A 15,395-nucleotide genomic window follows, 5' to 3' on the forward strand; every position below is an offset into this window, starting at 1 on the left:
ATTATAATTTTTTTAATTACGTGATAAAGAATGAAAGAAAAACACCCGCCCAGAGTGGGGACTGAATCCACGCCTTTCGATTAGATCTCGAATGCCTTACCAATTCGGCTATCTGGGCAACTGTGTTCCGCTTCACTTTCTGGGGTATTTATATTTACTACAACTGTATCTGACGCTTGAGGGTGGTAGCCAGCGCCACTCAGACTACACGGGGAGAAGTGGACCTTCTTTTTCAACCCCCGGGGCGTGACGCGAACGTCTACAGCCTGTCATGAGCGGTCAATCGGCGGGAAACCCTCTTATGCTACCTTGGCATCAAGGCTGCCAGAACCGAGGCCCTCGCTAAGCTTTCGCGCGATAATAGGGTTTGGAAATGAGGGGCTCGTTAGGGAATACAGAAAGAAATGCCGGCAGTCTACAACACCAAAGAAGGCATAGGGGAAGGTTAAACAATTTTTTTACCGTTAGTGACGTTACATTATTATTAATTTTTATTAATTACGTGATAAAGAAAGAAAGAAAAACGCGCCCAGAGTGGTGTCCGAATCCACGCCTTTCGATTAGATCTCGAATGCCTTACCAATTCGGCTATCTGGGCGACTGTGTTCCGCTTCACTTTCTGGGGTATTTATATTTACTACAACTGTATCTGACGCTTGAGGGTGGTAGCCAGCGCCACTCAGACGACACGGGGAGAAGGGGACCTTCTTTTTCAACCCCCGGGGCGTAACGCGAACGTCTACAGCCTGTCATGAGCGGTCAACCCGCGGGAAACCCTCTTATGCTACCTTGGCATCAAGGCTGCCAGAACCGAGGCCCTCGCTAAGCTTTCGCGCGATAATAGGGTTTGGAAATGTGGGGCTCGTCAGGAAATACAGAAAGAAATGCCGGCAGTATACAACACCAAAAAAGGCATAGGGGAAGGTTAAACAATTTTTTTTACCGTTAGTGACGTTACATTATTATTAATTTTTATTAATTACGTGATAAAGAAAGAAAGAAAAACACGCGCCCAGAGTGGGGACCGAATCCACGCCTTTCGATTAGATCTCGAATGCCTTACCAATTCGGCTATCTGGGCGACTGTGTTCCGCTTCACTTTCTGGGGTATTTATATTTACTACAACTGTATCTGACGCTTGAGGGTGGTAGCCAGCGCCACTCAGACTACACGGGGAGAAGGGGACCTTCTTTTTCAACCCCCGGTGCGTGACGCGAACGTCTACAGCCTGTCATGAGCGGTCAACCGGCGGGAAACTCTCCTATGCTACCTTGGCATCAAGGCTGCCAGAACCGAGGCCCTCGCTAAGCTTTCGCGCGATAATAGGGTTTGGAAATGAGGGGATCGTTAGGAAATACAGAAAGAAATGCCGGCAGTCTACAACGCCAAAGAAGGCATAGAGGAAGGTTAGACAATTTTTTTTACCGTTAGTGACGTTACAATATTAATAATTTTTATTAATTACGTGATAAAGAAAGAAAGAAAAACACGCGCCCAGAGTGGGGACCGAACCAACGCCTTTCGATTAGATCTCGAATGCTTTACCAATTCGGCTATCTGGGCGACTGTGTTCCGCTTCACTGTCTGGGGTATTTATATTTACTACAACTATATCTGACGCTTGAGGGTGGTAGCCAGCGCCACTCAGACTACACGGGGAGAAGGGGACCTTCTTTTTCAACCCCCGGGGCGTGACGCGAACGTCTACAGCCTGTCATGAGCGGTCAACCGGCGGGAAACCCTCTTATGCTACCTTGGCATCAAGGCTGCCAGAACCGAGGCCCTCGCTAAGCTTTCGCGCGATATTAGGGTTTGGAAATGAGGGGCTCGTTAGGAAATACAGAAAGAAATGCCGGCAGTCTACAACACCAAAGAAGGCATAGGGGAAGGTTAAACAATTTTTTTTACCGTTAGTGACGTTACCTTATTATAATTTTTTTAATTACGTGATAAAGAATGAAAGAAAAACACCCGCCCAGAGTGGGGACTGAATCCACGCCTTTCGATTAGATCTCGAATGCCTTACCAATTCGGCTATCTGGGCAACTGTGTTCCGCTTCACTTTCTGGGGTATTTATATTTACTACAACTGTATCTGACGCTTCAGGGTGGTAGCCAGCGCCACTCAGACTACACGGGGAGAAGGGGACCTTCTTTTTCAACCCCCGGGGCGTGACGCGAACGTCTACAGCCTGTCATGAGCGGTGAACCGGCGGGAAACCCTCTTATGCTACCTTGGCATCAAGGCTGCCAGAACCGAGGCCCTCGCTAAGCTTTCGCGCGATAATAGGGTTTGGAAATGAGGGGCTCGTTAGGAAATACAGAAAGAAATGCCGGCAGTCTACAACGCCAAAGAAGGCATAGGGGAAGGTTAGACAATTTTTTTTCCGTTAGTGACGTTACATTATTATTAATTTTTATTAATTACGTGATAAAGAAAGAAAGAAAAACACGCGCCCAGAGTGGGGACCGAACCCACGCCTTTCGATTAAATCTCGAATGCCTTACCAATTCGGCTATCTGGGTGACTGTGTTCCGCTTCACTTTCTGGGGTATTTATATTTACTACAACTGTATCTGACGCTTGAGGGTGGTAGCCAGCGCCACTCAGACTACACGGGGAGAAGGGGACCTTCTTTTACAACCCCCGGGGCGTGACGCGAACATCTACAGCCTGTCATGAGCGGTCAACCGGTGGGAAACCCTCATATGCTACCTTGGCATCAAGGCTGCCAGAACCGAGGCCCTTGCTAAGCTTTCGCGCGATAATAGGGTTTGGAAATGAGGGGCTCGTTAGGAAATACAGAAAGAAATGCCGGCAGTCTACAACGCCAAAGAAGGCATAGGGGAAGGTTAGGCAATTTTTTTACCGTTAGTGACGTTACATTATTATTAATTTTTATTAATTACGTGATAAAGAAAGAAGGAAAAACACGCGCCCAGAGTGGGGACCGAACCCACGCCTTTCGATTAGATCTCGAATGCCTTACCAATTCGGCTTTCTGGGCGACTGTGTTCCGCTTCACTTTCTGGGGTATTTATATTTACTACAACTGTATCTGACGCTTGAGGGTGGTAGCCAGCGCCACTCAGACTACACGGGGAGAAGGGGACCTTCTTTTTCAACCCCCGGGGCGTGACGCGAACGTCTACAGCCTGTCATGAGCGGTCAACCGGCGGGAAACCCTCTTATGCTACCTTGGCATCAAGGCTGCCAGAACCGAGCCCTCGCTAAGCTTTCGCGCGATAATAGGGTTTGGAAATGAGGGGCTCGTTAGGAAATACAGAAAGAAATGCCGGCAGTCTACAACACCAAAGAAGGCATAGAGGAAGGTTAGACAATTTTTTTTACCGTTAGTGACGTTACAATATTAATAATTTTTATTAATTACGTGATAAAGAAAGAAAGAAAAACACGCGCCCAGAGTGGGGACCGAACCAACGCCTTTCGATTAGATCTCGAATGCTTTACCAATTCGGCTATCTGGGCGACTGTGTTCCGCTTCACTGTCTGGGGTATTTATATTTACTACAACTATATCTGACGCTTGAGGGTGGTAGCCAGCGCCACTCAGACTACACGGGGAGAAGGGGACCTTCTTTTTCAACCCCCGGGGCGTGACGCGAACGTCTACAGCCTGTCATGAGCGGTCAACCGGCGGGAAACCCTCTTATGCTACCTTGGCATCAAGGCTGCCAGAACCGAGGCCCTCGCTAAGCTTTCGCGCGATATTAGGGTTTGGAAATGATGGGCTCGTTAGGAAATACAGAAAAAAATGCCGGCAGTCTACAACACCAAAGAAGGCATAGGGGAAGGTTAAACAATTTTTTTTACCGTTAGTGACGTTACCTTATTATAATTTTTTTAATTACGTGATAAAGAATGAAAGAAAAACACCCGCCCAGAGTGGGGACTGAATCCACGCCTTTCGATTAGATCTCGAATGCCTTACGAATTCGGCTATCTGGGCAACTGTGTTCCGCTTCACTTTCTGGGGTATTTATATTTACTACAACTGTATCTGACGCTTGAGGGTGGTAGCCAGCGCCACTCAGACTACACGGGGAGAAGGGGACCTTCTTTTTCAACCCCCGGGGCGTGACGCGAACGTCTACAGCCTGTCATGAGCGGTCAACCGGCGGGAAACCCTCTTATGCTACCTTGGCATCAAGGCTGCCAGAACCGAGGCCCTCGCTAAGCTTTCGCGCGATAATAGGGTTTGGAAATGAGGGGCTCGTTAGGAAATACAGAAAGAAATGCCGGCAGTCTACAACACCAAAGAAGGCATAGGGGAAGGTTAAACAATTTTTTTTACCGTTAGTGACGTTACATTATTATTAATTTTTATTATTACGTGATAAAGAATGAAAGAAAAACACGCGCCCAGAGTGGGGACTGAATCCACGCCTTTCGATTAGATCTCGAATGCCTTACCAATTCGGCTATCTGGGCGACTGTGTTCCGCTTCACTTTCTGGGGTATTTATATTTACTACAACTGTATCTGACGCTTGAGGGTGGTAGCCAGCGCCACTCAGACTACACGGGGAGAAGGGGACCTTCTTTTTCAACCCCCGGGGCGTGACGCGAACGTCTACAGCCTGTCATGAGCGGTCAACCGGCGGGAAACCCTCTTATGCTACCTTGGCATCAAGGCTGCCAGAACCGAGGCCCTCGCTAAGCTTTCGCGCGATATTAGGGTTTGGAAATGAGGGGCTCGTTAGGAAATACAGAAAGAAATGCCGGCAGTCTACAACACCAAAGAAGGCATAGGGGAAGGTTAAACAATTTTTTTTACCGTTAGTGACGTTACCTTATTATAATTTTTTTAATTACGTGATAAAGAATGAAAGAAAAACACCCGCCCAGAGTGGGGACTGAATCCACGCCTTTCGATTAGATCTCGAATGCCTTACCAATTCGGCTATCTGGGCAACTGTGTTCCGCTTCACTTTCTGGGGTATTTATATTTACTACAACTGTATCTGACGCTTGAGGGTGGTAGCCAGCGCCACTCAGACTACACGGGGAGAAGTGGAGCTTCTTTTTCAACCCCCGGGGCGTGACGCGAACGTCTACAGCCTGTCATGAGCGGTCAACCGGCGGGAAACCCTCTTATGCTACCTTGGCATCAAGGCTGCCAGAACCGAGGCCCTCGCTAAGCTTTCGCGCGATAATAGGGTTTGGAAATGAGGGGCTCGTTAGGAAATACAGAAAGAAATGCCGGCAGTCTACAACACCAAAGAAGGCATAGGGGAAGGTTAAACAATTTTTTTACCGTTAGTGACGTTACATTATTATTAATTTTTATTAATTACGTGATAAAGAAAGAAAGAAAAACGCGCCCAGAGTGGTGTCCGAATCCACGCCTTTCGATTAGATCTCGAATGCCTTACCAATTCGGCTATCTGGGCGACTGTGTTCCGCTTCACTTTCTGGGGTATTTATATTTACTACAACTGTATCTGACGCTTGAGGGTGGTAGCCAGCGCCACTCAGACGACACGGGGAGAAGGGGACCTTCTTTTTCAACCCCCGGGGCGTAACGCGAACGTCTACAGCCTGTCATGAGCGGTCAACCCGCGGGAAACCCTCTTATGCTACCTTGGCATCAAGGCTGCCAGAACCGAGGCCCTCGCTAAGCTTTCGCGCGATAATAGGGTTTGGAAATGTGGGGCTCGTCAGGAAATACAGAAAGAAATGCCGGCAGTATACAACACCAAAAAAGGCATAGGGGAAGGTTAAACAATTTTTTTTACCGTTAGTGACGTTACATTATTATTAATTTTTATTAATTACGTGATAAAGAAAGAAAGAAAAACACGCGCCCAGAGTGGGGACCGAATCCACGCCTTTCGATTAGATCTCGAATGCCTTACCAATTCGGCTATCTGGGCGACTGTGTTCCGCTTCACTTTCTGGGGTATTTATATTTACTACAACTGTATCTGACGCTTGAGGGTGGTAGCCAGCGCCACTCAGACTACACGGGGAGAAGGGGACCTTCTTTTTCAACCCCCGGTGCGTGACGCGAACGTCTACAGCCTGTCATGAGCGGTCAACCGGCGGGAAACTCTCTTATGCTACCTTGGCATCAAGGCTGCCAGAACCGAGGCCCTCGCTAAGCTTTCGCGCGATAATAGGGTTTGGAAATGAGGGGATCGTTAGGAAATACAGAAAGAAATGCCGGCAGTCTACAACGCCAAAGAAGGCATAGAGGAAGGTTAGACAATTTTTTTTACCGTTAGTGACGTTACAATATTAATAATTTTTATTAATTACGTGATAAAGAAAGAAAGAAAAACACGCGCCCAGAGTGGGGACCGAACCAACGCCTTTCGATTAGATCTCGAATGCTTTACCAATTCGGCTATCTGGGCGACTGTGTTCCGCTTCACTGTCTGGGGTATTTATATTTACTACAACTATATCTGACGCTTGAGGGTGGTAGCCAGCGCCACTCAGACTACACGGGGAGAAGGGGACCTTCTTTTTCAACCCCCGGGGCGTGACGCGAACGTCTACAGCCTGTCATGAGCGGTCAACCGGCGGGAAACCCTCTTATGCTACCTTGGCATCAAGGCTGCCAGAACCGAGGCCCTCGCTAAGCTTTCGCGCGATATTAGGGTTTGGAAATGAGGGGCTCGTTAGGAAATACAGAAAGAAATGCCGGCAGTCTACAACACCAAAGAAGGCATAGGGGAAGGTTAAACAATTTTTTTTACCGTTAGTGACGTTACCTTATTATAATTTTTTTAATTACGTGATAAAGAATGAAAGAAAAACACCCGCCCAGAGTGGGGACTGAATCCACGCCTTTCGATTAGATCTCGAATGCCTTACCAATTCGGCTATCTGGGCAACTGTGTTCCGCTTCACTTTCTGGGGTATTTATATTTACTACAACTGTATCTGACGCTTCAGGGTGGTAGCCAGCGCCACTCAGACTACACGGGGAGAAGGGGACCTTCTTTTTCAACCCCCGGGGCGTGACGCGAACGTCTACAGCCTGTCATGAGCGGTGAACCGGCGGGAAACCCTCTTATGCTACCTTGGCATCAAGGCTGCCAGAACCGAGGCCCTCGCTAAGCTTTCGCGCGATAATAGGGTTTGGAAATGAGGGGCTCGTTAGGAAATACAGAAAGAAATGCCGGCAGTCTACAACGCCAAAGAAGGCATAGGGGAAGGTTAGACAATTTTTTTTACCGTTAGTGACGTTACATTATTATTAATTTTTATTAATTACGTGATAAAGAAAGAAAGAAAAACACGCGCCCAGAGTGGGGACCGAACCCACGCCTTTCGATTAAATCTCGAATGCCTTACCAATTCGGCTATCTGGGTGACTGTGTTCCGCTTCACTTTCTGGGGTATTTATATTTACTACAACTGTATCTGACGCTTGAGGGTGGTAGCCAGCGCCACTCAGACTACACGGGGAGAAGGGGACCTTCTTTTACAACCCCCGGGGCGTGACGCGAACATCTACAGCCTGTCATGAGCGGTCAACCGGCGGGAAACCCTCATATGCTACCTTGGCATCAAGGCTGCCAGAACCGAGGCCCTTGCTAAGCTTTCGCGCGATAATAGGGTTTGGAAATGAGGGGCTCGTTAGGAAATACAGAAAGAAATGCCGGCAGTCTACAACGCCAAAGAAGGCATAGGGGAAGGTTAGGCAATTTTTTTACCGTTAGTGACGTTACATTATTATTAATTTTTATTAATTACGTGATACAAAAAGAAAGAAAAACACGCGCCCAGAGTGGGGACCGAACCCTCGCCTTTCGATTAGATCTCGAATGCTTTACCAATTCGGCTATCTGGGCGACTGTGTTCCGCTTCACTTTCTGGGGTATTTATATTTACTTCAACTGTATCTGACGCTTGAGGGTGGTAGCCAGCGCCACTCAGACTACACGGGGAGAAGGGGACCTTCTTTTTCAACCCCCGGGGCGTGACGCGAACGTCTACAGCCTGTCATGAGCGGTCAACCGGCGGGAAACCCTCTTATGCTATCTTGGCATCAAGGCTGCCAGAACCGAGGCCCTCGCTAAGCTTTCGCGCGATAATAGGGTTTGGAAATGAGGGGCTCATTAGGAAATACAGAAAGAAATGCCGGCAGTCTACAACACCAAAGAAGGCATAGGGGAAGGTTAAACAATTTTTTTACCGTTAGTGACGTTACATTATTATTAATTTTTATGAATTACGTGATAAAGAAAGAAAGAAAAATGCGCCCAGAGTGGGGACCGAATCCACGCCTTTCGATTAGATCTCGAATGCCTTACCAATTCGGCTATCTGGGCGACTGTGTTCCGCTTCACTTTCTGGGGTATTTAAATTTACTACAACTGTATCTGACGCTTGAGGGTGGTAGCCAGCGCCACTCAGACTACACGGGGAGAAGGGGACCTTCTTTTTCAACCCCCGGGGCGTGACGCGAACGTCTACAGCCTGTCATGAGCGGTCAACTGGCGGGAAACCCTCTTATGCTACCTTGGCATCAAGGCTGCCAGAACCGAGGCCCTCGCTAAGCTTTCGCGCGATAATAGGGTTTGGAAATGTGGGGCTCGTCAGGAAATACAGAAAGAAATGCCGGCAGTATACAACACCAAAAAAGGCATAGGGGAAGGTTAAACAATTTTTTTTACCGTTAGTGACGTTACATTATTATTAATTTTTATTAATTACGTGATAAAGAAAGAAAGAAAAACACGCGCCCAGAGTGGGGACCGAATCCACGCCTTTCGATTAGATCTCGAATGCCTTACCAATTCGGCTATCTGGGCGACTGTGTTCCGCTTCACTTTCTGGGGTATTTATATTTACTACAACTGTATCTGACGCTTGAGGGTGGTAGCCAGCGCCACTCAGACTACACGGGGAGAAGGGGACCTTCTTTTTCAACCCCCGGTGCGTGACGCGAACGTCTACAGCCTGTCATGAGCGGTCAACCGGCGGGAAACTCTCTTATGCTACCTTGGCATCAAGGCTGCCAGAACCGAGGCCCTCGCTAAGCTTTCGCGCGATAATAGGGTTTGGAAATGAGGGGATCGTTAGGAAATACAGAAAGAAATGCCGGCAGTCTACAACGCCAAAGAAGGCATAGAGGAAGGTTAGACAATTTTTTTTACCGTTAGTGACGTTACAATATTAATAATTTTTATTAATTACGTGATAAAGAAAGAAAGAAAAACCCGCGCCCAGAGTGGGGACCGAACCAACGCCTTTCGATTAGATCTCGAATGCTTTACCAATTCGGCTATCTGGGCGACTGTGTTCCGCTTCACTGTCTGGGGTATTTATATTTACTACAACTATATCTGACGCTTGAGGGTGGTAGCCAGCGCCACTCAGACTACACGGGGAGAAGGGGACCTTCTTTTTCAACCCCCGCGGCGTGACGCGAACGTCTACAGCCTGTCATGAGCGGTCAACCGGCGGGAAACCCTCTTATGCTACCTTGGCATCAAGGCTGCCAGAACCGAGGCCCTCGCTAAGCTTTCGCGCGATATTAGGGTTTGGAAATGAGGGGCTCGTTAGGAAATACAGAAAGAAATGCCGGCAGTCTACAACACCAAAGAAGGCATAGGGGAAGGTTAAACAATTTTTTTTACCGTTAGTGACGTTACCTTATTATAATTTTTTTAATTACGTGATAAAGAATGAAAGAAAAACACCCGCCCAGAGTGGGGACTGAATCCACGCCTTTCGATTAGATCTCGAATGCCTTACCAATTCGGCTATCTGGGCAACTGTGTTCCGCTTCACTTTCTGGGGTATTTATATTTACTACAACTGTATCTGACGCTTCAGGGTGGTAGCCAGCGCCACTCAGACTACACGGGGAGAAGGGGACCTTCTTTTTCAACCCCCGGGGCGTGACGCGAACGTCTACAGCCTGTCATGAGCGGTCAACCGGCGGGAAACCCTCTTATGCTACCTTGGCATCAAGGCTGCCAGAACCGAGGCCCTTGCTAAGCTTTCGCGCGATAATAGGGTTTGGAAATGAGGGGCTCGTTAGGAAATACAGAAAGAAATGCCGGCAGTCTACAACACCAAAGAAGGTATAGGGGAAGGTTAAACAATTTTTTTTACTGTTAGTGACGTTACATTATTATTAATTTTTATTAATTACGTGATAAAGAAAGAAAGAAAAACGCGCCCAGAGTGGTGTCCGAATCCACGCCTTTCGATTAGATCTCGAATGCCTTACCAATTCGGCTATCTGGGCAACTGTGTTCCGCTTCACTTTCTGGGGTATTTATATTTACTTCAACTGTATCTGACGCTTGAGGGTGGTAGCCAGCGCCACTCAGACTACACGGGGAGAAGGGGACCTTCTTTTTCAACCCCCGGGGCGTGACGCGAACGTCTACAGCCTGTCATGAGCGGTCAACCGGCAGGAAACCCTCTTATGCTACCTTGGCATCAAGGCTGCCAGAACCGAGGCCCTCGGTAAGTTTTCGCGCGATAATAGGGTTTGGAAATGAGGGGCTCGTTAGGAAATACAGAAAGAAATGCCGGCAGTCTACAACGCCAAAGAAGGCATAGGGGAAGGTTAGACAATTTTTTTTACCGTTAGTGACGTTACATTATTATTAATTTTTATTAATTACGTGATAAAGAAAGAAGGAAAAACACGCGCCCAGAGTGGGGACCGAACCCACGCCTTTCGATTAGATCTCGAATGCCTTACCAATTCGGCTTTCTGGGCGACTGTGTTCCGCTTCACTTTCTGGGGTATTTATATTTACTACAACTGTATCTGACGCTTGAGGGTGGTAGCCAGCGCCACTCAGACTACACGGGGAGAAGGGGACCTTCTTTTTCAACCCCCGGGGCGTGACGCGAACGTCTACAGCCTGTCATGAGCGGTCAACCGGCGGGAAACCCTCTTATGCTACCTTGGCATCAAGGCTGCCAGAACCGAGCCCTCGCTAAGCTTTCGCGCGATAATAGGGTTTGGAAATGAGGGGCTCGTTAGGAAATACAGAAAGAAATGCCGGCAGTCTACAACACCAAAGAAGGCATAGAGGAAGGTTAGACAATTTTTTTTACCGTTAGTGACGTTACAATATTAATAATTTTTATTAATTACGTGATAAAGAAAGAAAGAAAAACACGCGCCCAGAGTGGGGACCGAACCAACGCCTTTCGATTAGATCTCGAATGCTTTACCAATTCGGCTATCTGGGCGACTGTGTTCCGCTTCACTGTCTGGGGTATTTATATTTACTACAACTATATCTGACGCTTGAGGGTGGTAGCCAGCGCCACTCAGACTACACGGGGAGAAGGGGACCTTCTTTTTCAACCCCCGGGGCGTGACGCGAACGTCTACAGCCTGTCATGAGCGGTCAACCGGCGGGAAACCCTCTTATGCTACCTTGGCATCAAGGCTGCCAGAACCGAGGCCCTCGCTAAGCTTTCGCGCGATATTAGGGTTTGGAAATGATGGGCTCGTTAGGAAATACAGAAAGAAATGCCGGCAGTCTACAACACCAAAGAAGGCATAGGGGAAGGTTAAACAATTTTTTTTACCGTTAGTGACGTTACCTTATTATAATTTTTTTAATTACGTGATAAAGAATGAAAGAAAAACACCCGCCCAGAGTGGGGACTGAATCCACGCCTTTCGATTAGATCTCGAATGCCTTACCAATTCGGCTATCTGGGCAACTGTGTTCCGCTTCACTTTCTGGGGTATTTATATTTACTACAACTGTATCTGACGCTTGAGGGTGGTAGCCAGCGCCACTCAGACTACACGGGGAGAAGGGGACCTTCTTTTTCAACCCCCGGGGCGTGACGCGAACGTCTACAGCCTGTCATGAGCGGTCAACCGGCGGGAAACCCTCTTATGCTACCTTGGCATCAAGGCTGCCAGAACCGAGGCCCTCGCTAAGCTTTCGCGCGATAATAGGGTTTGGAAATGAGGGGCTCGTTAGGAAATACAGAAAGAAATGCCGGCAGTCTACAACACCAAAGAAGGCATAGGGGAAGGTTAAACAATTTTTTTTACCGTTAGTGACGTTACATTATTATTAATTTTTATTATTACGTGATAAAGAATGAAAGAAAAACACGCGCCCAGAGTGGGGACTGAATCCACGCCTTTCGATTAGATCTCGAATGCCTTACCAATTCGGCTATCTGGGCGACTGTGTTCCGCTTCACTTTCTGGGGTATTTATATTTACTACAACTGTATCTGACGCTTGAGGGTGGTAGCCAGCGCCACTCAGACTACACGGGGAGAAGGGGACCTTCTTTTTCAACCCCCGGGGCGTGACGCGAACGTCTACAGCCTGTCATGAGCGGTCAACCGGCGGGAAACCCTCTTATGCTACCTTGGCATCAAGGCTGCCAGAACCGAGGCCCTCGCTAAGCTTTCGCGCGATATTAGGGTTTGGAAATGAGGGGCTCGTTAGGAAATACAGAAAGAAATGCCGGCAGTCTACAACACCAAAGAAGGCATAGGGGAAGGTTAAACAATTTTTTTTACCGTTAGTGACGTTACCTTATTATAATTTTTTTAATTACGTGATAAAGAATGAAAGAAAAACACCCGCCCAGAGTGGGGACTGAATCCACGCCTTTCGATTAGATCTCGAATGCCTTACCAATTCGGCTATCTGGGCAACTGTGTTCCGCTTCACTTTCTGGGGTATTTATATTTACTACAACTGTATCTGACGCTTGAGGGTGGTAGCCAGCGCCACTCAGACTACACGGGGAGAAGTGGACCTTCTTTTTCAAGCCCCGGGGCGTGACGCGAACGTCTACAGCCTGTCATGAGCGGTCAACCGGCGGGAAACCCTCTTATGCTACCTTGGCATCAAGGCTGCCAGAACCGAGGCCCTCGCTAAGCTTTCGCGCGATAATAGGGTTTGGAAATGAGGGGCTCGTTAGGGAATACAGAAAGAAATGCCGGCAGTCTACAACACCAAAGAAGGCATAGGGGAAGGTTAAACAATTTTTTTACCGTTAGTGACGTTACATTATTATTAATTTTTATTAATTACGTGATACAAAAAGAAAGAAAAACACGCGCCCAGAGTGGGGACCGAACCCTCGCCTTTCGATTAGATCTCGAATGCTTTACCAATTCGGCTATCTGGGCGACTGTGTTCCGCTTCACTTTCTGGGGTATTTATATTTACTTCAACTGTATCTGACGCTTGAGGGTGGTAGCCAGCGCCACTCAGACTACACGGGGAGAAGGGGACCTTCTTTTTCAACCCCCGGGGCGTGACGCGAACGTCTACAGCCTGTCATGAGCGGTCAACCGGCGGGAAACCCTCTTATGCTATCTTGGCATCAAGGCTGCCAGAACCGAGGCCCTCGCTAAGCTTTCGCGCGATAATAGGGTTTGGAAATGAGGGGCTCATTAGGAAATACAGAAAGAAATGCCGGCAGTCTACAACACCAAAGAAGGCATAGGGGAAGGTTAAACAATTTTTTTACCGTTAGTGACGTTACATTATTATTAATTTTTATTAATTACGTGATAAAGAAAGAAAGAAAAATGCGCCCAGAGTGGGGACCGAATCCACGCCTTTCGATTAGATCTCGAATGCCTTACCAATTCGGCTATCTGGGCGACTGTGTTCCGCTTCACTTTCTGGGGTATTTAAATTTACTACAACTGTATCTGACGCTTGAGGGTGGTAGCCAGCGCCACTCAGACTACACGGGGAGAAGGGGACCTTCTTTTTCAACCCCCGGGGCGTGACGCGAACGTCTACAGCCTGTCATGAGCGGTCAACCGGCGGGAAACCCTCTTATGCTACCTTGGCATCAAGGCTGCCAGAACCGAGCCCTCGCTAAGCTTTCGCGCGATAATAGGGTTTGGAAATGAGGGGCTCGTTAGGAAATACAGAAAGAAATGCCGGCAGTCTACAACACCAAAGAAGGCATAGAGGAAGGTTAGACAATTTTTTTTACCGTTAGTGACGTTACAATATTAATAATTTTTATTAATTACGTGATAAAGAAAGAAAGAAAAACACGCGCCCAGAGTGGGGACCGAACCAACGCCTTTCGATTAGATCTCGAATGCTTTACCAATTCGGCTATCTGGGCGACTGTGTTCCGCTTCACTGTCTGGGGTATTTATATTTACTACAACTGTAACTGACGCTTGAGGGTGGTAGGCAGCGCCACTCAGACTACACGGGGAGAAGGGGACCTTCTTTTTCAACCCCCGGGGCGTGACGCGAACGTCTACAGCCTGTCATGAGCGGTCAACCGGCGGGAAACCCTCTTATGCTACCTTGGCATCAAGGCTGCCAGAACCGAGGCCCTCGCTAAGCTTTCGCGCGATATTAGGGTTTGGAAATGAGGGGCTCGTTAGGAAATACAGAAAGAAATGCCGGCAGTCTACAACACCAAAGAAGGCATAGGGGAAGGTTAAACAATTTTTTTTACCGTTAGTGACGTTACCTTATTATAATTTTTTTAATTACGTGATAAAGAATGAAAGAAAAACACCCGCCCAGAGTGGGGACTGAATCCACGCCTTTCGATTAGATCTCGAATGCCTTACCAATTCGGCTATCTGGGCAACTGTGTTCCGCTTCACTTTCTGGGGTATTTATATTTACTACAACTGTATCTGACGCTTGAGGGTGGTAGCCAGCGCCACTCAGACGACACGGGGAGAAGGGGACCTTCTTTTTCAACCCCCGGGGCGTAACGCGAACGTCTACAGCCTGTCATGAGCGGTCAACCCGCGGGAAACCCTCTTATGCTACCTTGGCATCAAGGCTGCCAGAACCGAGGCCCTCGCTAAGCTTTCGCGCGATAATAGGGTTTGGAAATGTGGGGCTCGTCAGGAAATACAGAAAGAAATGCCGGCAGTATACAACACCAAAAAAGGCATAGGGGAAGGTTAAACAATTTTTTTTACCGTTAGTGACGTTACATTATTATTAATTTTTATTAATTACGTGATAAAGAAAGAAAGAAAAACACGCGCCCAGAGTGGGGACCGAATCCACGCCTTTCGATTAGATCTCGAATGCCTTACCAATTCGGCTATCTGGGCGACTGTGTTCCGCTTCACTTTCTGGGGTATTTATATATACTACAACTGTATCTGACGCTTGAGGGTGGTAGCCAGCGCCACTCAGACTACACGGGGAGAAGGGGACCTTCTTTTTCAACCCCCGGTGCGTGACGCGAACGTCTACAGCCTGTCATGAGCGGTCAACCGGCGGGAAACTCTCTTATGCTGCCTTGGCATCAAGGCTGCCAGAACCGAGGCCCTCGCTAAGCTTTCGCGCGATAATAGGGTTTGGAAATGAGGGGATCGTTAGGAAATACAGAAAGAAATGCCGGCAGTCTACAACGCCAAAGAAGGCATAGAGGAAGGTTAGACAATTTTTTTT

The 15,395-nt window shown here is 47.9% G+C and overlaps 2 non-coding genes across 2 annotated transcripts; both read right to left on the reverse strand.

Annotated features, from left to right (window-relative positions):
• Positions 1–2,455: 2,455 nt before the first annotated feature.
• Trnak-uuu (transfer RNA lysine (anticodon UUU)) lies at positions 2,456–2,527 on the reverse strand. Its single transcript has one exon. It is a non-coding gene; the product is annotated as a tRNA-Lys (tRNA).
• A 4,746-nt stretch (positions 2,528–7,273) lies between these two features.
• Positions 7,274–7,345, reverse strand: Trnak-uuu (transfer RNA lysine (anticodon UUU)). Its single transcript has one exon. It is a non-coding gene; the product is annotated as a tRNA-Lys (tRNA).
• Positions 7,346–15,395: the final 8,050 nt, after the last annotated feature.

This window comes from Haemaphysalis longicornis, unplaced genomic scaffold, assembly GCF_048455015.1.
Source record: "Haemaphysalis longicornis isolate Haplotype H1 unplaced genomic scaffold, Haemaphysalis longicornis Haplotype H1 scaffold_13, whole genome shotgun sequence".
NCBI classification, from domain to species: Eukaryota; Metazoa; Arthropoda; class Arachnida; order Ixodida; family Ixodidae; genus Haemaphysalis; species Haemaphysalis longicornis.